The sequence below is a fragment of the Aulonocara stuartgranti genome (genome assembly GCF_965226115.1).
Source record: "Aulonocara stuartgranti genome assembly, chromosome: 14".
In the NCBI taxonomy this organism is placed as follows: Eukaryota; Metazoa; Chordata; class Actinopteri; order Cichliformes; family Cichlidae; genus Aulonocara; species Aulonocara stuartgranti.
Genome location: NC_138950.1, coordinates 21,429,548 through 21,454,051, shown reverse-complemented (window position 1 = coordinate 21,454,051; position 24,504 = coordinate 21,429,548). Strand labels below are relative to the sequence as shown.

The window sequence follows — 24,504 nt, the reverse complement described above, 5'->3', positions numbered from 1 at the left end:
CAAGTGATACAGTGAGTTGTACATAGTGTGAGGTATCTGGTTATTTTGTCATAGACTGCATGGCTTTGTAGTAACCTCTCCTGACTCCTTTCTTTGCTTTATAGCTGCATGATTTGCTTTAGTCACTTAGTACATAGAGGACTCAGGTCACTTGAAAACAACAGGCATAGTGTCACTTAACAATGAAATGTTACTATGGGGTGGAGGGTGGCGGCGTTGCATCAGATTTATAGTCAACAAATCGTAAGAACTGCTAGTTTGCTCTGTGGATTGACACAAAAAAAAATTTCTAGATAAGAAAACAGCGCATCCAGTGATCATGTAAATGGTTGCTTGGACACACTCACTCATGTACACACATTTGTGCAGACACACACCCTTCCCATCTGGCTGGCAGCACAGATGGTGGCACTGGGTGATGCTAGGGGCCAAAAGGACAGTTCTAACCAGCTACACACAACCACCCACGCACCCAACCTCAGCCACACACACATATACATATATGCAAGAGGACGATGTGATGCACATCTCATAGTTTACACATATATGCACAAATGTTCAGCACAACGCAACATGTACATGCAAGCAAACCCACTCAAACGCTTTCCCTTTCTGATCTTCTGTCTCTTTTCCACTGGTTACGCAAACCTAAATGTACTAATGTTTCATTTAGAAGCTCAATGAGTCGATCACTGCTTGTCAAAGCTGAATTTTCATTTTAAATGACATATTTTTTGCAAAAACAGTATGTGGCTGCAGTCGTATGAGAAATTTACTAATTACATTTTGCTCAATCTTTCTTCGATTTGCAGCTGTGGTCTTGCGCTGCTGAAGACCTGCTTTCATTCTCAGCGCGTTCAGTGAGCTGCGTTTTAGCCCGTGTGGCTGGCACAGGTAGCGCATATCAAAATCCTCATTGTTTGTTGAGCAGGATCTACTTTTGTTTTTTCTCAGTCAGATAGAGTGAAAGAGAGAGAGAGCGAGAGAACATCTTTGGAGCAGGTTTTTGATGTGTGCATGCATTTGAAAAAGTATGAACGTACTATGGATGTATTATTCATGCGGCGTGATTGTGAATGGTGTTCACATGTCCCCCCAGTCCAGTGTGTTCTCGAAGCTTCTCTGTGAGGAAAGGCTGAAAAAAGCAGGCGACGAGAGTGAAAGAAAGGGAGGAGGAGAGGTGGTGATGGAATACATGTGAGGAAAGTGGAGACAGGGGGTAGAGTGGCGGAAGGGGCGGGGACGGAGGAAGTGAACGTGTAAACCAAGTGAAGAGATAGAGGGAGAGACTGAAAAATAGAGGCACAGACGGACAGAGAAGGACAAATATAGAGAGAATGGGAGCATGGTGGGGGTAAAGGAGGGAGAGAAATTGAGGGAAACAGAGTGGGAGAGACAGAGGGAGTAGGCAGAGGAGAGGAGGCGGGAGGGAAGGGATACTGCATTTTAGTGATGGCACAGACTGAGGCTGCAGCAGCAGACAGAGAACGATGAGAGAGGTAGAAATTAAAAAAGAGCAGCAGTGCATTGTCAGGGAGAGTACGGCAGGATTCCAACGCAGGTAAAATATCAAACTATAAATGAATGAAATATTGACAAAGCTAATTTAAATACTACTATACTGATAGTTTTGACTAACAGAGACTTGGAGAGGCCTTTTCCTCTGTGACAGCAGTTAACCTGCCGAACCATTCATCCTTTAAATCCATGCATGTACCCATCTTCATCTTCCTCTGTTCACCGTCTTACCCTTCATCCATCCTTGTGCCTCTGTCTTCACACCTTTTCTTGCTAACCATCTTTCCATTCCACCCACTCACCCACCCATAAGCTTTTCTGCCCCCTTTTCTGAGAACATCTCAGTGTGTTCTTAGAGTGTAAAAGACAGTGGTATTTACAGTAAACATGCTTCTGTCCTTTCTTCTCCTCTTTTCAGACTGTCACAAAAACATATTTGGAGAGCCAGCTGTGAGGGTTAAAGAGAGGAAAAATGGACCAAACTTGCTACAGGGACTGCGGCGAGTGAAAAAGGCATTTCACCAGTGGGAAGAGGAGAAACTAAGCCTTCTGTAATCAAATGAGTAAGACTACTAGCAACAGCAAAAACACAGACAGGATCAAGCATTTAAAAGCAGACTCCTGCCTCTGTTGGGAAAAAGTATGACTGGCTCCTTTTTGTCTTTCTGTTTGACTGTCTATCCACAGTCTGTCCTTCTGTCTGTGTCAGCAGGATGAAAAGGCATCATTTCAGCGCCTAGGACCTAAAAAAATGCTGAACAAATCCTGATGGTTGTTAGAGAAGCGAGGCACTAAAAAAAAAGAACATTTGCAAGCTTCTGGAAGGAAAAGGGAGGAGAGAGCGGTATGACTCAGAGCACAGCAGCTCAAATGCCGCGTTTACTGCATGCAAGAGGAGAGGTGGAGGGAGATAGAGGAACAATGAGGAAGATATAAAGCGGGGGGGAAAAAAATCAGAGAGGACTTGACCAGAATTGAGCTGTCATTAGACAGAAGAAGGACAGGATGAGGACAGAAGTAACCACGCAGGCAGGCAGGCAGTGAGTGATATATAGGCCACGTGAATCAGGTTGCAAGAGGGAGAGGAAGGCAAGAAGAGGGTGAATATAGAAAGTGGAAGGTTTAATTTGACTGAAGCCAGTTGAGGGAAGGTTGAGTGAAGGTTTGCTGCAGGGTTAGTGGATGGAGAACTGCAAAAAAGGACAGTAGGAGGGGATTAATGAAAGATTGTTTGAGCTCCTTGCGGGCAAGAAAGTCCTGCGTGGCTGTGTTTTACCTCCAGGAGAGAACCTGGCAGAGGTTTGGATATGGAGCAAGTTTCATGAGGGTTAAATAGAAGAAGGCAATGATGGAGGGTAGAAAGGTTAGAGCAATATTGGAAATACAATAAAGCACAGAAGGACAGAAAGACGGAGCTGAAGAGAAAACACTGCAGACCAGAGAACATGAGATCCAGCGCACAGTGATGGGGACATGGAAACTTTAACTGTGACAGCAGCACAGCAAGAGATTGCTGTTAAATATTGATGCTGACAGGCCACTCTGGCAAGAACATGCTACTTGCTCCACAGAGGGGAAAACAGAAGAGATGCAACTGATTTCTTTCTCTCTGAGGAGTTTTTACACCAGAATAGTCAAGCTGAGCGATATGAAGCAGAGATGTTGGCACAAAATAACATAAGACATGCAAAATAGCCAGGAGTTGGCTTCCTGGAGGTTTTTTGGGCAGCTGTCCAACTTCTTTGGATTGACTGCAATGACTTTCTAGAGAAAGGAGGACCTTTAGGAAGAGGACCGATATTTGAGCGATCTCATGAGGACCACAACATTTTCTTCTTTTCTACAAGAAGAACACTGATTTACATTTTGGATTGAAATGCTTCACCTGCTTCTACAGCGCCAGTCCTGCCAGATGAGTTAAGCCAACACTGCTGAAGCATAAATGATTTTCTTGTGTGTTTCCTGCAAGGATTAGATTTGAGTATTTGACCAATAGAAGACTGCTTGAGGAAATATGCGAGGAAATTCTTGGACTGAATAAAGTCCCACTGCCTCTTGATCTCTAAACATTCAGTAACTGCCATTTCTCCAACCTGAATTTCTGATTCCTCAAAACATCAAAAAACAGCAACACAATGCCACAATCTCCATCCAGCTGCAAATAGTCCAGCTGTGTGTTTATGTGAGGCTGCGCAGGGGGTGTGTAAGGACTGTGGATGTGCTCAGCTGTGTTTGTGGATATGCTTGTGTGTGTGTAGTGGTGTGTGTGTGTGTGTTTGCGCTGAGCTTCGAACCCAGCTGTGTCGAAGTGTATTCTCAAAGAGTTACCCAGAACTGCTTGTGTGTGTGTGTCGCCTGGATTCTTGGCACCAGCGACAGCGCTGGACCTGAACAGCAGTGGAAAGAGGGGGGACAGGGAGGGGAGGGAGGAGGAGAAGAAGAAGGAGGCGAGAGAAACCAGCAGGACGGTGGAGAAGAAAAAACTGACAGCATGCTCGGATAAAGAGAAGAAAGAAAGGAGTCTTCGACTGCCCCCCTGGTGCAATGTATGGTGAGTACAAATATCTGCAAAAGCATGTAATGGTACACAAAAATCACTGCTTGGCATGAACGGTGGAGCCATCGTTTTGGTATATGTTCAGTACGTGAGAAAAAACAAAAGATGGCATCACATTTTTTTCCAATAACTTAAAAAAGGGGCATTTTTAGAATTGTCTAATAGGCTGCAATTCTTTGCTGGCATGCTGCATGTTGTCAGCTGTATGCTACCATGTATGAAAAAATTAAACTGGAAAAAAGTCCATTAAGAAATGGTGAAAAAAAGTAGTGGTCCCCTACTTTCTTTTGTGCACCTGACACTGACGACGCAGCTTTCTTCTTTGAAAAAACTGTGGATAAGCATGTCCAAGGGGACTTGTGTTTACAAGTGTCATGTGCACATGGTGGCAGTTTGTTTGGCACGTAGAAAGTGAGCAGAAAAGTCATCTGAAAAGCATGTGGCATATATGTTGAAGTAAATTGGTACATTGTATCTCTAAGTGCTTACACTGCTAGACCACTGCCATGCCAAAAGCATTTCAGATTACGCTTATTGCTAAAAATTCTCACAGTAATTAATAAGATTCACAGAAAATGCCAAGTTTCATGCTTGACCAGAGTTTGGGAACCCCAAATTTCTACTTATATGATATGCTTTCACAGCATCTTTGGACATGTGTGGCTGTGTGTCTCTGTGTATCACCTTTTTAAAGATCATATTCCCCACAGGAGCTTGGTCAAGGTGAAAGGTGAAAGGTCAGAGATCAGGGTTATTAAATTAAATTCATTTAATTTAATGCAGGTCATGTGATCTGACACAGTCCATATGATATGCAAGCCGAGGGGGTGACATTATGCATCCATCCACTGATTCACACAGTTTAATGTAGGTCACATGATAGCAGTGCCCAGAGGGTCACATGACATCCAGCCTGGGATTTGAATAAAAAGTGACTCATCATCATTTTTAACCACACAATATTATTTTGTATTAATGGAGAATTAAAGACTTTCAGTCTAGGAAATATCTTCTAGCTCTCCTAACAATTAACAACAATTCAGGCAAAACATAGAAACAATTCCCCTGAGCACAGTACAAAAATGTTAACGTGCCTAACATAAAGTGAGAAAGCACTTTCTATATAGGTACATGCCAAAAGAAGAAAAAAAAAAATCAATAAACATCAGAGCAAGTTTGGACCTGAGGACTAACCTGCACTGAGTAAAATAAGTTGTATGTATGGTGTGATTTGCTTGGGACCAACTAAATGTTCCATGTTGGTATTAGAGATGATATTAAAATGTCCACTAATATTTGACATGCTGCAAAGATCACTTTGTTGTTTCTGAGAAGAAGCTAAATATTTATAGCATTAGCATTATGCTTTGATTATTTTACATTTTATTAAAATTTTTTTTAAATCAAGTATAAAATGCAATGTTGTTCGACCAGAACCAACAAGCTGAGTTGAGTTGTTGAGCAGTTAACTCAGCGAGTTCTTGTTATCCCCGTGTTTCTCCGACACTTTCTCACTCACACAGATGCACTCCATCTCTTCCCTTTCTGTCACAAACACATATACACAGTCACTCTGTCGTGAAGTAGGCACCCTCTTTGCTTCTTCTTTCCACACAAGCACACATACACACATCATTAACAACACACATGCACCAGCGTGGAGAAGGAAGGACTGTTGCTGAGGAGAAGTGACAGTTGCTTGATGGCCGCTGGCCTTATATTCCAGCAGTGCTGGCCAGCCAAGCCCGTAATGAGGCTGTGTCATAAAGATCTGGCTCCCACACCATCACCATGCTGTAATGCAAATCAGCTCTGTGTGTGTGTGTGTGTGTGTGTGTGTGTGTGTGTGTGTGTGTGTGTGTGTGTGTGTGTGTGTGTGTGTGTGTGTGAAAGAGAGAGAGAGAGAGAGGACAATGGTAAAATTACTCTATTTGACTACATTACTATATATGCTACATTCTCCACAGCACACGGTGCCCATACATGTTTCCTTTGTGCATGTGCGTGACAGTGATCTAAGACTAAACAGAGTCTCTGTTCAGTGTGGCAAGTACAAAAACTGTAAGATTAATGACTGAGACTTTCTGTGAAGTCAATAATTCTACCAGTCAATGACACCAATCAATACTTGCAATTCCTTCCTTCCTGTGACCACTACTGGCTATACAGCCAACACATACAGCACAGTTCACCACAGGATAACTTAAATCTGCTATTGTAGTTGACATTATTATTATTTTATTTGCTAAACAGTGACCTCACTGTGTACAAATAGCTAGATTAGGAATCAAGAGGTCAGATTTTCTGTTAATGAGAAGTCAGCGTTGATGAGTTACACACAGAGAGACTAGGTTTTAGTTACCATAGTTTCTGTTGGCATAAATAAGCTTTATTTATTCATATATATCCATCCAGTTTTTATTTATCCAATGTTATTTATACAGCACCAAATCACAACAACAGTCACCTCACGGCGCTTTATATTGCAGGGCTCTACAATAATACATACAGAGAAAAACCCAACAATCATATGAACCCATATGAGCAAGCTCTTTGGTGACAGTGGGAAGGAAAAACTCCCTTTTAACAGGAAGAAACCTCCGGCCGGCAGAACCAGGGTCAGGGAGGGGCAGCCAGCCGCCTGCTGCTGAGGTGAGAGAAGGAAGATAGGATAAAAGACATGCTGTGGAAGAGAGACAGAGATTAATATATACATATATATATATATATATACATATATATATATATGTATATATATATACATATATATATATATATGTATATATATATACATATATATTTACATTTTTGATTGTATTATTATGAGACAATTATTTTTATTATCATCAGTATGAGATGTGTAATAAATCACATTTATTTGGAAGTATAAAAGACAAGGGGAAGAAGATAAAAAAAAGTTGTACTGCTGGTTTTAGCCTTCCAGTACCTCCGAGTGAATAACTAGTAATAAATGGAAGCCGACTACAGGAGTATTGTGGCTCAGCAGGAAGCACGCAGATATTTTTTTATGCCTTAGTCTTCATTTTGAGGTCATCTGGATTAAAAAAAAGTTAATATTATTGTTTCCTATTTTCCTATTTTCAAATTATTAGTCACATAATAAGTCACTGAAGGGTCTTTGTTCAATGTTAAACAATACCACCATGATCCAGATCATCCATGGATAGTACTATCTTGTGACATACTGCTGAACAGTGTCAGTATGCAGACTACTAACTAATGCCAAACTAACAATCAATTATTTTTATTTATAAAATTCCAAAACAATCCTATCACATACATTTATCTCCATTTCCTTTAGCTCTTCTTTTGTACCCCTACAATCCTTTTTAGTATCAGGTCCTCTAATCGCTTACTTACTGGTTTCAATTGTGACATATTTATTTGTAATGCTGTTGCTCTTATTAGAACGTTAGGATTACCTGACTGGTATTGATGGTTTGGATGCTAACAGATGAAGCACAGAGGTGGAGCCTTCTGGCAGGACTGTCTCTAATTATGTCTGCATCTCTACAATGTGTCTGTCATTTTAAACATTCAAGAAATATTTCCAAAGTAGAGTTTTACCAATATTGCTTAGTTCATTAGTACTGATGCATAGCAGGCTATTTGGAGCACACACTATTCAAAAATATAGAGAACCACTGCCAGCAGAAGCAGCATTTTTTTGTATATGACTAGAGGCAATAGATACTTTTATCAGTGCCTCCACAAATCTGTTATCTATTATGCATTACTACAGCAATAAGTGTATGGCTACATGGACATAACTCTGCAGCAGCGAGTCTTGTTTACTGTTCTCAGGCTGATCTTCAATCAATAATTCTACTGGCATAAATATTTAATGTATATTGTATATTGATAATAATACAAAACCTACTTGAGTTATTTTTTAGCTTGTTGAGATCATTACACAGCTTCAAAGGAAGCGCACCATACAAGAAAATAAAACCTGCTGCTGATATTGATGCAAAATGAAATTAGTTACTTCTACTGATACGATATCATTCTAATGTAAAGCATTCATCCCACAAGCCTCAGTTTCATCTCAGGATGTTTCCATGAGATTGCTTTGGTAGCAAATTGCTATGTGACCTCAGATTCCGACTCGCATATGCACACTGCGCTGTAGATGGACCATCTGTAGGGAATTTATATAACTTCCTATATAAATTAATCTGACAGCGATATAAGCAGAGGAGCTATCTGCACCAATTATGATGAATTTTATGCATGAGTTTTACGGGGCAGACTGCTTTGCATTGCTCAGTCAGCGGGGGAGCCGATGGTGAATTCCCCAGTGTTACTGCACTTTACACTGCCCTGATTGTTAGGTTCAAAACAAGTTCGGGATAATTGCTATTTGTGAAATATTAGCAATAATTTACAGATCAGATTCAAATTGTGATTGTTTTTAAAAGACTTTAATCACATGCTTTTCTAAAATATTACTTCTCAATTACGCCTCAAAAAAGCTGAACAGTCATAATTAGGGACATACACGCTTTTATTTTTCGTTTTTCAGGAGGATTCCAGTATTATACTGATTTATGCTTGCCTATACTGCAGGAATACTTTTTTTTAACAAGGCCATTTCATTAGAATAGGCAAATTAACTGCTCTAGCCGTGGTAAAAGGATAAAATAGTAGAGTACGATAGTCCAGTGCAAAAACACATTAGGATATTTCAGTGCTTTATGGTACAAATATATTATAATATTCAAAAGGCTAAGAACTAAATAGGATATTTTATTGCAGCTCCTTCTCTTTTGTTCTTGAAATAGCAGTGAGTTATAGAGGTTTAAATGACTAAAATATACAGCATGTATTTAAATATTAATTCAAATCGAGTAAATGCTTGAGCTGCTTCAGTTAGTTCTAATGTGGGTTCTTAAAAGGAGAAATGAAGGAAGCAAGAGGGAGAATATAAAATCCTGAAATAGATTTGAAACTACCCAGCCTGTGTGAACGATACAGCATATTACATGTACAGTATACTAGTGTATACACTGTGTATATATATCAGTCAAAAGTTTTAGAACACCCCAATGTTCCCAGTTTTTAATTGAAAATTATGCAGTTTATCTCATTGCACTCTGAAATGAAAGCATAGTACAAATAAGAAAGCAGAGTTTAAAAAGAAATTATGGAATCAATTTATAGATCAAAATGTAATCTAAACTTTTGACTCTTCAAAGTTCCACCTTTGGCAGCTGAACACACCCGTGTCATTCTTTCTATAATAGAACTCAAATATTCTTCAGAAAGTTCTTCCCATATCTGTTGCTGAAGCTCCCATAAATGTGCGGCATTGTAGATTGCTTTGCTTTCAATCTTCTGTCCAGTTCATCCCAAACCAGCTTGATGGGGTTTAAGTCTGGAGGCTGTGCTGGCGACTCCATGTTTTCAAGCTTACCATCTTGTTCTTTTTTCCTGAGGTAGTTCTGGCATACCTTGGACTTATGTTTGGGGTCATTATCTTGCTGTAGGATGAACCCCTGGCCAACTAGGTGCATACCAGAGAGTATTGCATGGCGCTGCAGAATGCTTGGTTCAGGGCGCCTCTCACTATGTACAAGTCACCGACCCTGGATCCAGCAAAACAGCCCCAGACCGTCAACAAACGTCCTCCTCCATGTTTGACAGTTGATGGCACAAACTGTGGAACCCTCCTTCCGCCTTCTCAACGACACACAAAGATTCTGAGTGATGAACTGAAGATTTCAAATTTTGATTCATCAGCCCATAATACCTTCTTCCAGTGTTCAGTAATCCAGTGTCAATGTTTTATGGCCTAGGCAAGTCTCCTTCTCTTATTCTCACGTCTAAGCAATGGCTTTCTTGCTGCAACTCGTACCGTCAAACCTGCAGCTCGAGGTCTTCTCACTTAACACTGAGACTTTCTTACTACGACCACTATTATGCTTGAAGCTGTTGTCCTGTGAGCCACCTAGCTGCTGTTAACTTTCAGAAACGTATCCTCTGATTCAGTTGTGCCTTTGGGTCTGCTTTTGGGTCGGACCTCTTCTTGTCAGCGTTTGCCTTTTGATGGTGAAGGAAACTGTACTCACTGACACCTTGACTTTCTTTGCAATTTCTCTGTAAGAAAGACCAACATTTGTGTTATGGTGTCTCTTCCATTGTGAATTGCCTTTTTCTTGTCATTTTTGTAGTAACACACTACGTTCTGCAGTACAATACCCTCAAATCATGAGTGTTAGAGAATCGACACCCACCCACCAATTCACTGTTCCTCTTCATTAGCCACAGATACACAAATGCATGCATATTCATGATGTATATGTACATTTATAGCAAGCAAAACAACCATCCAGATCAATGTTTAATTTCATTGCACCTTTTGCAGTGCAATTGAACTTAAATACTGTAGGTAGTAGTAATTTGAGATATGTAACATGGGTTTTAGTAGTATTGTCACTTCTCAGTTGTAGTGATTGCAGGTCCTTACATTGTTGCTATTAAACAAGCAAAGCGAGAACAGCATTTAATCAAAGCATCACAGATCCAACAACCAAAGTACCACATAATACCATTGCTTTTACAATAGCATAATCAAAGACATAATTATCATAATTATACTTCTGATAAAATAAGAAATTAAATCTTCAAAGAACCAGACACAATGCTTGAAAATTCATTTCAGTTCAATTGTGTTTATGCTCATATCCCCAAATCAAAGCAATAGTTATCTCATGGCACTTTATATTGTAAAGTAAAAAGCCTGCACTGTAAGAGAGAAAACCCCAACAGAAAAAGAAAAAAGGAGAGCATAGAGAGACAGGCCAAAACAGAAAGTGTGGGAGAGAGAAGACAAATTTTAATGACATGTAGTAATGGTGCATGAACACATACAGTGGAAAGATGGGAATGGAGAAGACATGTTCAGTGCATCATGGGAAGTCTCCCAGGGCCTGGGTCCACCACAGCATAACTAAGACACATCTCAGGGAAAGTTTTAAGCTTCATTTGAAGAGGAGAGAGGGTTTCTGCTGCCTGAATACTAACTGGGAGTTGCCTGCAGTCTGAGAGCAAAGTGCCCTCTTAGGATAATATGGTACTATGAAGTCTTCAAGAGGTGATGGGACTTCATCTGTGTGTGAGGGGGGGGAATGCATTGTTGTTGCATTCTAACACTATGCTATAATGATAGGTAACAGGTAGCTTGGTATGTGGCTTCATAACTTTAATGGACTTAGAGCCTGTTGCTCAGATATCTACTGCATGTGGCTGAGATGCACAGCAATCTGGTTTGGGTCTTATTGTTCAAAGAAAAACATTTATGAAAAATATTGTATTAATTGAAAAGTTTCTAGTAGCTATTTGTGAAGGAAAAGCATCAGTCTTCTCTTACTTTAATTTCTGTAAGAGGATCAAATGGAAGAGCCTTTAACAGGTGGCCAACATTTTTTCATCTCCAGCATCCATGACTTAAACTCACAATCAACACCTAACATCAGAAGTGGTGAATAGTTGCAATGTGCTGTAGTTCAAATGTATTCTACTTTCTCACTTTTTCTCCTCTATTTCTATGCTTTATGGCTTCAACTTTTGAGGTGTGCCATGAATCCCCTTTAAGTGGGTTGGAAATAATCATGTTACACTGCTGAATGACTCAACTGCATCAAAAGAGTGTGCTGTTTCTCTAGTTCTATACAGGACATGGACACAAAAACAATCGCACCCTTGGGCAACCGGAACAGCTGTTAGATGTTGAAATGTTTAGCCAGCAGACCACCAAAATGAAAAGATTGAACAACAAGTGTAGAGAGTAGAGAACCGGGGCAGAGAAACTCTTTGAGGATGAATAGCTACTAGTGTTTACTATGTATGTACATGTCTGGACTTACTGATGTTAAAGAGTTCAGAGGGAATATGTACTCTTTCATAACAACACATTATAAAAAAATATTGTTTCTATGGCCAGTTTTTGTCAATACTACTTCCTTCCACTGTAAGGGCGTGGATTATAGAAAAAAACTGGATGAAAGTGGACTTAGTCATGGATGGTTCAGTGTACTGGACAGCCGAACAGTCTTACTCATTTTAGAATATATTCACACACACACACACACACACACACACACACACACACACACACACACACACACACACACACACACACACACACACACGCTTGTGTCGTCGTAATCCTAACCTCCCTTTTTCTGTGTGCTCCCAAACTGTCTCCAAAGACGGCTGATAATTCCCTCATCAGCATCTGACCTTATTCATTTTTAAAGGACACCACTGATCCCTCACAGCTCTAGTGCTTAGCAACAGAGCATACGGAGGAACAAAAGCATGGAAGAAGACATAATGTAATGAATTTTACAGACTGTGGATTTTGAAGAATTTTGACAAAAGATTTAATTGAAATATTGGAACCAGCTAGAAGAAAAGATGCTTATATGAAATTGCTTTAGGAATATTTAAGAAATGACGAGATTGGGGTACATCGATTCAGTGGCAATAAAACATTTGTGAAGCCTTTACAGTTATCAGGATTTCTAAATTTCTGAAGGTGTTTTAGTTTTGGATACCACGAGTGCCATGTCTCGTACAGAGAATAGTATTTTTGCATTACCAAAAATTTATCAGCACATAGCCAATGAACAAATAGCAAATTTCGCACACATGATGACTGTACTGTCCACACTTATTTATATTGTTCACTACAGGACATGGGGTCTACTGTATGTCAAAGCAACATACTTGCTGATTTTTCTCTGAGTGACAGCTGCCTGTTGCTGTTTTGGAGACAGCGCTGGAATCATTCTTTCCATCTCTGTCGCTGGTGTTGAGCTGTTGTGCTAAATATGCGTTTTCTCTCTTGGAGTTGAAGAAGAGCTCCTCACAGAGAGGTCTGAGCCTGGTACTGCACGGGCAGTCTGCAGGCACCGAGTGGAGCTGTGCTCACTCATTTCTACAAATTGTGTAATGTCAATAATGCATGAGTCAGCCAGTAGTATGGGGTACTGTGGTTTGTATTAATGTTACTATTATATATTGACAGAATTATTATAGTTTTGTACTTTCTAATTAGCTTTTTATTTTCATTTTATTTCGACTTTTTGTGTTTTAATTAAGTTTAGTTTCACTTAGTTTCCAAATTAGATTTTCTCACTTCAGTTTAGTTTTCTTTGTTTGAAAATGTTTAGTTTAGTTTTAATTAGTTTCAGCTTTTGTTTTAGTCTTTTAAATTATTGTGGTATGGTATGTAGGCACGATTTAGGAAAATCAGAACAGGTATTACAGTAAGAACACAGCCCTACGAACACATAGTTTGAGCTACATGTATGAAATTTGGCTCACACGTGTATCATGCTGAGGCGAACAAAAAAGTCAGTGGGACCACTGATGCAAACCCAACAGGAAGTCCGCCATTTTGGATTGAAGGTGCCATTTTGGCTCTAATTTTTCCATTTCCAGGCCTCGTACTTTTGCGAACTCCTCCTTGGGATTTGATCGTATAAGCTTCATATTTGGTCAGTGTCAACTACACACCTGGGCCATATTAAATTTTAGAGCTTTTGAGTTTTCAGGATACGGTGTGACCGTGGCGGCACGGCGAATTTTGATCATTCACCATGAAAATCTTATTGCCTCTCATTCTGTTATACATTGTCTGATCTGGACCAAAGAGCCAACATATAATAAGGATCCACCCCTGAAAAAATTTCAACTGCCACATTTGATATCAATGACAGCGCCACCTAGTGGGAACAGGAAATGTCATGTTTTACACTTTGGGGTACAGTATAGTGATGGGTGACGTCTGCAGACTCAAATTTCTCCAGGAAAGCCTTAAGGAGTTGGTCTTGGGTTACATTGAAAAGTGTGAGTTTTCACGAAAGGGTGTGACCCCGAAAGCATGGCGAACTTTGACGTCTTGCCATGAAGAAACAAATTAGTATAACTCAAAGAAAACCAGTCTGATCAGTATCAGACTTTACAGGCATGATGTCAGACCTGCCCTGAATAGATTGATATGCCCATTGTTAGGAATATGCAGAGCGCCACCTAGTGGGAACAGGAAATGTCATGTCTTTCACTTTGATAAACTGATTTTCACAGGTTCATCAGGTCCACCTCAAAAGTGGTAAATATTAACATTAGTCCCTCATGATGCTTCAGTAAGAAAATTGTGAGTTTAAACTGAACGGCGCACCCTGGTGGCAAGGCGGTTCACCATGAAAGATGAAGTGGCTTTTGAGGGGCTTGGAAAGTGCAAAAACTCTTGGAGTTTGGCCCACACCTCCAGTGTGATAAAGGCTTTGTTGTTATATTTTCATGGAATATTGTGAAATGGCTCCACAGCGCCCCCTACAAAATTTCAAAACATCAGCCCCTGCTGTGTTTCATCCATGAGGTTGAAACCTGGTAAGCTTATGGAAGATATCAAGATGTACAAAAAAGTCTTTTCAAGCAATATCCTAAATCCAACAGGAAGTCAGCCATTTTAAAATTAATGTGTAATTTTGGCAACATTTTCCCCTCTTTTCAGGCCTCATACTTTGACAAACTCCTCCTCATGATTTCATCAAAATGACGTGCTCTCTGGTGCATGGAGTCTATAGACCTTTGTGATAATGAATTGTAAAGCTTTTAATGTTTGGCGAAACGGGGTGGTCATGGTGCCACATGGAGGTTCACTCACTAGCCAGAAAGTAGCAATCTGCTGTCACTCAAAAGCACAATGTCCAATCTCTCCCAAACGTGGCAGCCATGAGTCGAGAGTCGAGCTCGTAAATGTTCGATATGCCATTTGTCAGTCATGGTTAGAACGCCACCTAATGGGACGACTATAATCATCATTGAACGAGATGAAATTTTAGCTTGTGGTTCTACACATGATTTCCATCAATGTGACATCAGATCGGATGTGCTGGGTGTAGGTGTTGGGCGTGGCTGAACGCGCGGTGTGCGAGGGCCCTCTTAACGCTGCTTGCAGCTTTAATTTAATTAGTTTTTCTCTGGTACTTTGAACACTGAAGTGATGAGAATGAGAGATGAATTAGGTGGAGGAGGGAGGAGTAGGGTAAGGATATAAACATGCAAAGACAATGAAGTGGGGTCATGTAAGGGTTGGATACAGCACACACAAGATACACAAGGATACACAAGTTAGCTAGATCAAGCCAGATCAGCTAGAGCTTAACAAACAGCAGGTTGCTTGTAACTGTCCACTACATACATCACACGTAGTGTTTTTTATTTTACCAAATCACTGCATTTTTTGTAAATATTAATATTTTATTGTATTTATTGCTGTGCACGCTTATTATTTCTCTTTCTGTAGGGTTTCTTTGTGTATCTGTAATGTTAGATATAGTCGAAGTTTAATTTTGACATTGAGGTGAGATGCTTGACCCAACTGTTGTGTCTTATTTGTCAAATTTCACCAAGTGTTTAGCAAATGCAAGAAATAGTAAATATCAAAAGAATGCAGGAAAAATGAATGTGTTTGTGTTGTGATGGGGAAAGAGAGGAACAGTTTTCAGCAATTCTGTGTTAGAAGTAATGAACCTGTTTCTTCCTCTTCTCCTTTCAGCTTTGTTGCTGTCTCTTAATTCTTCTTCACTGTGTCTGTTGCTAGGCGTCACGCCCTGTGGGGGTGGGGTTCTGTGATGGTAACAATGGTCCCGGGCAGCCGCTATGTCTGCAGCGCTCACGCAAGAGAGGATGACTCCACGAATGACCGTGAAGAGCGAATCTTAGCAGTGCTGGGCATCATTGGGACCATTCTCAATCTTTTAGTGGTCATATTTGTCTACATCTACACCTCCGTCACCTAAGGCTTTCTGCTGGACTTGAGCATGGAGATGCTGGCACAATACTTTTACCAACACTGCCATCCCTCTCTTTAAGTATTTCTATACTAAGAGGGTTTGATTATTTGACGTAAGCGCTGACTTATGAGGATTGTTGGCAGTTTGATCAGCTGGATTGTAACTATTTTTATCTACACCTGCATCTACACTGTTTACTCCTTAAGACAGCTCTGCTCTGCTAGCTAAAGACTGCCTGCAGTCACAGAGGAGGAGCTTCATGTGGAATTGCCTGGACGTTCCTGTACTGTTCATATTAACTGTGTCATTTCTTTCCCCACAGTGTGTCCATTATGGCAACAGTGATATACTTGTATTTATATTGCTCCATGACTGTGGGCTAACATTTATGGGATGTCTCAGACAGCAGGAGAGGAGGTCATGATTGTCTTCGATTTAATGGTGTTCAAATTTGAAAGCCATGTTCCTTCCACACTTTTGTGCAAACTTAAAAAAAAACCAAAACACTGCCATTTATCTAAAAGGTCACAAAAACAAGACACTTTTGATTCAACCAGAACAAATGAGTTGATAAGAAAGGTATATGCTCCTAAAACTATTACTTGGGACCAAGATTGTTAAACTAATTATTATCATTATCAACAGCGGGATCCTTTAGCCTATCTGCTCCCAACACCCATAAATCTACTTGAACAGAACATCGATACTAACACACAAATAATCCAAGCGTCCAGTGAAATACCACTTTTATTAATTAACAGATTTCTTGAAAAAGTTTTACATGGACCTGACGTGTCCATACCTGAGCACACCAGAAGAAAGATTCCTGGCTGTGCTAGGAGTCATTGGCATTGTCCTTAACCTCCTGCTTCTAGTCTTTGTCTATATATACACTTCTATCTGATACATCACAGTTTTTCTGTCAGAATACAGTGCTGTTTATCTATGATCACATTCCTCTAACTTACTACAATGATCACATCTTGCATTAAGGAGGTTATTTTATTGCACTTGTCTAAATTGGTAAACTGTGACATGGTTTATATCGCATATGGAGATTGCATCTCATTCTAGTTTGTAATGGAAATACAAAATGTGAAAATATTTGCTCTACAGTTGGTTTTTTATACAGTACTCTTACACATGTGTGAATCACGAGATGTTTACTTAAGCTTATATTGCTGTATTGAAATACTCTTTATAACGCTTTGACCAATATAACTCATTGAAGTGTTTCTGTTCATTCCACACGATTACCGATATTAAAAACACAAAGACATGAAACTGGATGACGTTTTAGCCTTTGCAGAAGCTTTGTACATCAGCAAAGATCCCTCTGTGCATAATTGGGGCCACAAAATGATCGTCTGTGTTGTGTTGCCATGTTTCTGTGATTGGATATGGAAACCAGGCACAGAGCAGCAACACAGAGTGCAAAGCATGAAAAAGAGACAATGTCACACAAATCAAGACTGTGTACTTTTGCAGTGCGACACAAAGGACTACAACAGTGATAAACAAACTGGTGAGAAACAGCATGGCTTGTCAGAAAAAAGAGGACATCAAATCTCTCTACAAAGCTTCACCATCTGTCTTGAAACTCGGAAAGGCACAAAAAACTCCCCGGGATTTGGTTACAACCTGTTCAATGGAGCTGCATGTCATTATGGATATAATTTTAGGTTTAAGAGCTGTGACTGTATTGGAGGAGCAAAGCAAAATGAAGCTGACAAGCAAGCAGGGAGGACTGGCTCGAATCTACACTTTATCCTCATCATTCTTTTCTCCACCAACAAGCTGACACCAGAGAAGACATAGTAACACGTGAGTCCCTGCTGTCATTTCATAGAGCACAGGAACCATTTATTTCCCAAAATGAATGACCAGCGACTCTGAGTGCTCTCTTAACTTTCTGAGATTTCTGTTGGCTTGTGTGGAAAACCTTGATATTTTATAATTTCTGCATATGATTACTTGTTACACTGTGTATGTAAGCTCTTAGGTTTAGTAGCAATTTGACATTGAGTGTTTTGTTTGGTTTGTTGTCAAGTAAATCCAAAAGTCACAATCACTATACAAGAAAATGTTTGGAATGAAACTCAGTGTAGATGGTTCTGTTGACCACAGTCTATTTTTATAAATTGTACAGGGTTCAGACAAGTGTGCCCACAGCCTATACTAAATACTGGATAATAAGTGGCCACCACAGACTAGCTCCAAAACTGAGTTAATCTCCAGGGAGTCCCATGGTAAAATGACCAAATTTACAACAGAAATGACCATGTCTGAATTGTGGGATTTAAAAAACCCTTCTCTTTAAAAAAGTAATTGCATAGGGGTTATTTTTTAAAAATATATAATTTACCTGTTTTAAATTGTATTAAGGCTTAAAGGCTTATTAGTGGCACAGCCACTTCGATTGGCAGGTGTGTGCAGACACTTGCTGCTGTATCCTGTAGCTGTATGCTAAGCTTCACCTCTGCTAGCCACAGAAAAGTACCTCTCAAAGTATATGTGGTGTTGGTGCCTTTTGGAATATTTTTAATGCAACTATCTGACAAATAACATGGCTTATTGAGAAGTTGCTTACTAACAGCTGTCAAAGAAATCCACGCTGCAATTTAAGTGAGCGATATTCTAGCATTTTGTTGTACTATGCACTACTTTGCAAGTATCTGTGTATGTGTTATGCACCCATACAGTCTATGGATGCACCTTGCTAACCAAGCTTGCTAGCCTTAGCTGTATTACGCCACCCTCTCATCCAAACATGGTCACTTATGGCCAAGGAAAATGTATGTGTTGGCAACCAGAAAGCTAAAACCAAGGCTTTAAAATGGAACTTCACGAACCAATGAATGATTTCATGGTGGTTACATCAATCTTTCACATGCGGTGAAGAAAATTCATTTAAAGATGCATAAGCAACTCACATGAGAACTCTCTGAACTTCTCACTTGCACATTTACGCTTACACAGATTATGATTAGTATGTCTTTTCTTGCAAACCCCTCACTGCATTTTCCCCTGACCTCAAGTAGCACATCAAACTCTTTCTGCAACATTATAACTGGAGGCTATAACCTATAACCTGTTTAATTATGTTACTGTTTCTTGCCCTGTTCATTGTGTAATCAATGGAATCAATGGACTACCTATAATAATAAAACCTACATTTTAATAAACTGATTTTTTTTCCTGTCGTTGTTTTTGAACAATTCAAGTTTTATGTCTGGCAAAGAGTATAAAGTATAAAACAAAAAGTCTTCACTTTTGTGCTCACACACCAGCTGCTTTCATATCAGTTTGTGGGTTTATCTCCACCTTTTATAGCACATAAGAACATTTTAGTGCTAGCCTACTTAGATCATTGAGACTTGCACCTTTATTTCCTGTCACATTTAATAATTTAGTTTGTATTTTAAGTGTGAGCTGAGACACAGAATGAGGCAAACCTTTGGTTTGATGGAAATCTGCTGTAACCCACTAAACATTCGACATTGGATAGACGTGCAGAACTTGTCTATATTGGGTCTGTTGGTCCATGACCAATTGTGGACATCTATATGACTTCCAAACTAGGTCCACAATTTGGGTGTCCAACCACGACCCGACTTGGACATCATTATGATGTTCAACATTTGAACTTTGGACTGGCTACATTTTTTTAAACATCATGTGGACATGCTGCGGGAATTTTACATGATTAATAAATATAATATTATTGTGTTTACAAATATCAACATTGTTGTTATCCAAATGACACATATAAATACAGATTATATATACACTAGCATGATTGATTATGTGTTAGCCTATTGATTTATTCAGTACATGTGGGGGGTTTTCTGTTATTCTACATTTTCCAGATTTCTTTAACTGGTTTATTTATTTCAATTAATCAACATATTTGCTTTCAAGCACATGTATTGTGAAATTTTTAAATAGCATTGGCTGGTGTACTTTTCAAGTATCCTGCTTTATTGTGAAGAGATTTGTAAAAGGAAGTGAATGTGATTGTGATCGGTAGCAGGACTGAGAGAAGTTGCATTATAAAAACAAGATCTATATATGAGTTTGACATTGAAAAAACAACCACATTTGGACCATAAATAGCCTGTACATGAAGGTCCTACGGATGACAGCACTAGATGTTCAGTAGACATCGAAAGAAAGGTCTGGCATTATAAAACAACCCCTTCAGTAGACCAAAATTGTACCTCCAAAATTCACATATAAAAGACGTCACTTCACGCAGTGGGTGGACTGTGGCAAGGAAACTATGCAGAACAATGTGTGAACATAGTAATATGCCAAAATGCCAAAAGCAGCTCATGATTGTTTCCTCGGAGGGCGCTCTCTGCACCGGGGCTGTTATTGACCGTGGCTGCTGGGTCTCTGGGGTCCTCTCAGCCTGGTTGGGGGGCTCCTTTGCCTCCCTCCGGCTGTGTGCCCAGCCCGGAGGCTGCGGTCTGTGACCGGCTCCCGGTGCAGACGGCTCTCTGTTATAATGTTTCCTCACTTGGCTCATGCGAGCCCAGCCCAATTTTTACTCTTTAAGTGTGCGCGTGTGTGTATGTGTGTGTGGGTGGGGGTGGGGGGATATATGTGTATTGAGAGTGTGGGGAGTGAGTTGGAGGGTGGGGTGGGCTGCTTTTAACTATGTAAAGCACTTTGTGCTACATTTTTTCTGTATGAAAAGTGCTTTATAAATAAAGATTGATTGATTGATTGATGAGCCAATTAATTCATTAATTTATGTATTTTTTTTTCTTTAGGTGACTTAATTATATCTAGCTGTTTGTGTAGTGGTTGATGTTTAACCCAAACCTAATCCAGCAGTAAGAGAAAATAAAAATGATATTGGATCAGCAGGTAAAAGTAAAATGTAGGTGCAGGTGGAATTGGGGCAAAATCTAAAAAAAAGATATTACAAATATTACAAAGATAAAGATATTACAATGCAAAAGTAGCATTGCTGTGCCCATCACAGCATGCAAAGGAAACACTGCTTGTCCAACCCAGTATCATGGCAAGAGTGTAATAGACATGACGGTCCACCATTTCCATTTCACTTTTTAGGCAGAAGTTGCAGTACGTTGTAGTAAGCTGCAGTACCAACATAGTTAGATATTTTATTTCAAGCCAACATGAAAATAGTCACAGGAAAATGTTTAAATAGAGATTACTAACACATTTATATGTAAATATATATTAGCCACCTAGTTAAAAAATGTTTCTGCCATAGAACGACGGTTTGAAGTATACAGGGTGGGCCATTTATATGGATACACTGTTATAACATGGGAATGGTTGGTGATATCAAAGTCCTGTTTGTGGCACATTAGTATATGTGAGGGGGGAAACTCCTCAAGATGGGTGGTGACCAGTGCTGGTCAAGTTACTTGAAAAAAGTAATCAGTAACTAATTACTGATTACTTCCCCCAAAAAGTAATCCCGTTACTTTACTGATTACTTATTTTCAAAAGTAATTAATTACTTAGTTACTTAGTTACTTTTTAAAAACACGATTTACAACCTGAATAGGTAATAAAGCGATAGATCTTTCAGCCCAATTCTACTTTTTCTGCTTAATCCATCATACAAAATGTAATCAAATGGAAAAGTCTCTTTTTTAAACTTGTTTTATCAGTTTTAATCTTTTAACTTTATGCATCAAGCAAAAATTTAATTATATGCAACATTCTCTGACTTGAATAAATTAGTTTAACATTTAAACCTATTTTCTGCACATTCCAGCACATAAAATAAAAATATTTTTTGTGTTTACACTCAGTCTTTCAAATAAATGCAAGTAAAACACAGCAGAAAATAAATAAAGTCAAAGACTCAGCGGTCCTGTTGCTCTATTTTCACCTGTAAAGCAGGACTGCGGTAGGCGGAGGTTTACCCTGGTGCAGGTGTGCCGCGGTCAGTTGAAGAATCCGCGAGTTTCTCTGTGAGTTTCCCATTACGTCGTTGCGCACTTGGTGCTTGCTTGGAAGTTTAGGTTTTTTTCGCTGTAAAAAGAAGTTTTCTTCCCACGATGGACGCTAATGTTTTTGTCACTTTTTATGGAATCAAACTCAAAGTAAGGTCAGTACTTCCACACTTTAAACGCTGCACGCTCATACTCTCTCCCACAATCGATATGTGATCCATTGTTGATCTGCAGACAGCTGTTGTCACTAACGGCGCACTGTCGTGAGACATTCTCGCAGAAAATCACGCAGAAGATTTTGTTCAGTGATGAGGCAAACTTTTATGTGAATGGTGAAGTTAACAAACAAAGCCACCGCTATTGGTCTGACACTAACCCACATTGGATGGATCCCTCCAAGACTGTTGGACCAACAAAAGTGATGGTTTGGTGTGGTATATGGGGTACAACGATAGTGGGTCCATTCTTCATCAATGGAAACCTCAAGGCCACTGGATATTTGAAATTGCTACATGATGATGTGTTTCCCTCTTTATGCACTGAAGCTGGCACGTTCCCTGAGTTTTTCCAGCAAGATGGTGCACCACCACATTATGGGTGCCAGGTCCGAGCATTCCTAGATGAACAGTTTCCTGGAAAGTGGATTGGTCGTCGTGGGCCAGTTGAATGGCCCCCAAGGTCTCCCGATCTGACCCCCTTAGACTTTTACCTTTGGGGTCATCTGAAGGCAATTGTCTATGGTGTGAAGAGACGTGATGTGCAGCACCTGAAACTACGGATACTGGATGCCTGTGCTGGCATTTCTCCTGCGGTGTTGCTATCAGTGTGTGAAGAGTGGGAGAAGAGGGTTGCATTGACAATCCAACACAATGGGCAGCACATTGAACACATTTTATAAGTGGTCAGAAACTTGTAAATAGAAAGAATAAAGTTACGTTGAAACCAAGCACACCATTGTTTTTCTTGTGACATTACCAATAAGTTTGATGTGTCACATGGCCCTCTTCCTATTGAAAAAACAAAAGTTGTATCCAAGATGGCCGACTTCTAAATGGCCACCATGGTCACCACCCATCTTGAGGAGTTTCCCCCCTCACATATACTAATGTGCCACAAACAGGACTTTGATATCACCAACCATTCCCATGTTATAACAGTGTATCCATATAAATGGCCCACCCTGTATACTTCAAACCGTCGTTCTATGGCAGAAACATTTTTTAACTAGGTGGCTAATATATATTTACATATAAATGTGTTAGTAATCTCTATTTAAACATTTTCCCGTGACTATTTTATTGCGGTGTATCCATATAAATGACCCACCCTGTATTTCAGGGTCCTTCTAAACAAAAATAGCACAAGACTCAAACAGATGAAATATATGTAATATCTATATTTAACCTAACATGTCATATAATACTGAAATGTTGCATATTGGGATTTAAAATCTAACTGTTAGTGTGCAGCAACTAATGAAGACAATATACTGAGAGTAAAAAATTTATATTTGGAAAGTGGCCATGCCTTGGTCCAGTAGCTGGGCTTTATCTTCAGTGTCTGAATGCAGTTCAGTTTCTCAGTTGAGACCAGTTTTAACATGACAGGCTGATTGCTAAGTGGACCAATGAGAGGGTAGAGCCTGGAGGGTGAATCCTGGCCATCTGCTGTCCCTACAGACAACCATACAATCTTCTCAATGTACAAACACACGCGCACATATGCACACACTTTCTTTTTAACAATGCACCTCAAACTCATTATTGCTTGTAGTGTAGAATGGGAATACTCTTCAGCACCATAGGAAAAACAAGTGGGACTTCTGTCTAATGCTCCAGGCAGTAATTGTTGACTCAGTATTGAAAACCATGAGGTTCAGACAAGCAAATGAGTCCATATTCAAAAATGCTCATTTTGAGTCTGAGCTCGTCACTGACTTGCAAGCACTGATCTCATGCTTTTTTTTTTATGCTGCATGAGCTGAATTGATTTTCAGAATACATTGTATCCAGGCTGGCTGAGGCTAGACAAGAGACAATAATCTGGAGGATCACTGAAATGATATTGTTATTTCTGAGCAGCAAAGCTGAAGAATGTCAGGTTATGTTAGAACCAAAATAACTGACTGAAGACAAAAATAAAAAATACACACACATTTGCATGGGCAAGCTGAATTTCTTTGCCCATTTGTGCATAACAGATTGCAGTTGTACAGTATTTTCTGTGTTAGATGCAGCACAACTCCACCCAGAGGAAAAGGGTGAGAAAGCTCCTGGTGCATGGGTAAATAATCATTTGACTGCAAATTATTTTCTGAGTGAATTAACTGATGAACTCAAATAAGATATTGCTGGTCATTCAAACTGGTGACGTCTTGAACCATTACCCCACAATTCATAGTGGCTTTTTATCAGGAAGTTAAACCATCAAATAAAAGAAATAAAGTTGCACCATTTTGCAAATTTCTGATGAAACTGTTAAAAGAAAGATATGATACAATCTTTGAGAATTTAATTTCCCATGACATACGCAATCAGCAAAATAAGAGGGGCTACACATTTTGCAGAAGAAGAGTCTATCTGTAGGATTCACTAGACCATGGAAATTGGAAAAAAATTGGAAGGGACTGCAGACATTTTTCCAATGCTGGAATGAA

General features: G+C 39.6%; 1 long non-coding RNA gene across 1 annotated transcript; it reads left to right on the top strand.

The window, feature by feature from the left end:
• Nucleotides 1-1,404: 1,404 nt before the first annotated feature.
• On the top strand, nucleotides 1,405-19,080 carry LOC309687963. Its single transcript, XR_014270927.1, has 3 exons — nucleotides 1,405-1,561; nucleotides 1,937-4,069; nucleotides 15,714-19,080. It is a non-coding gene; the product is annotated as an uncharacterized lncRNA (long non-coding RNA).
• The last annotated feature ends 5,424 nt before the right edge of the window (nucleotides 19,081-24,504 follow it).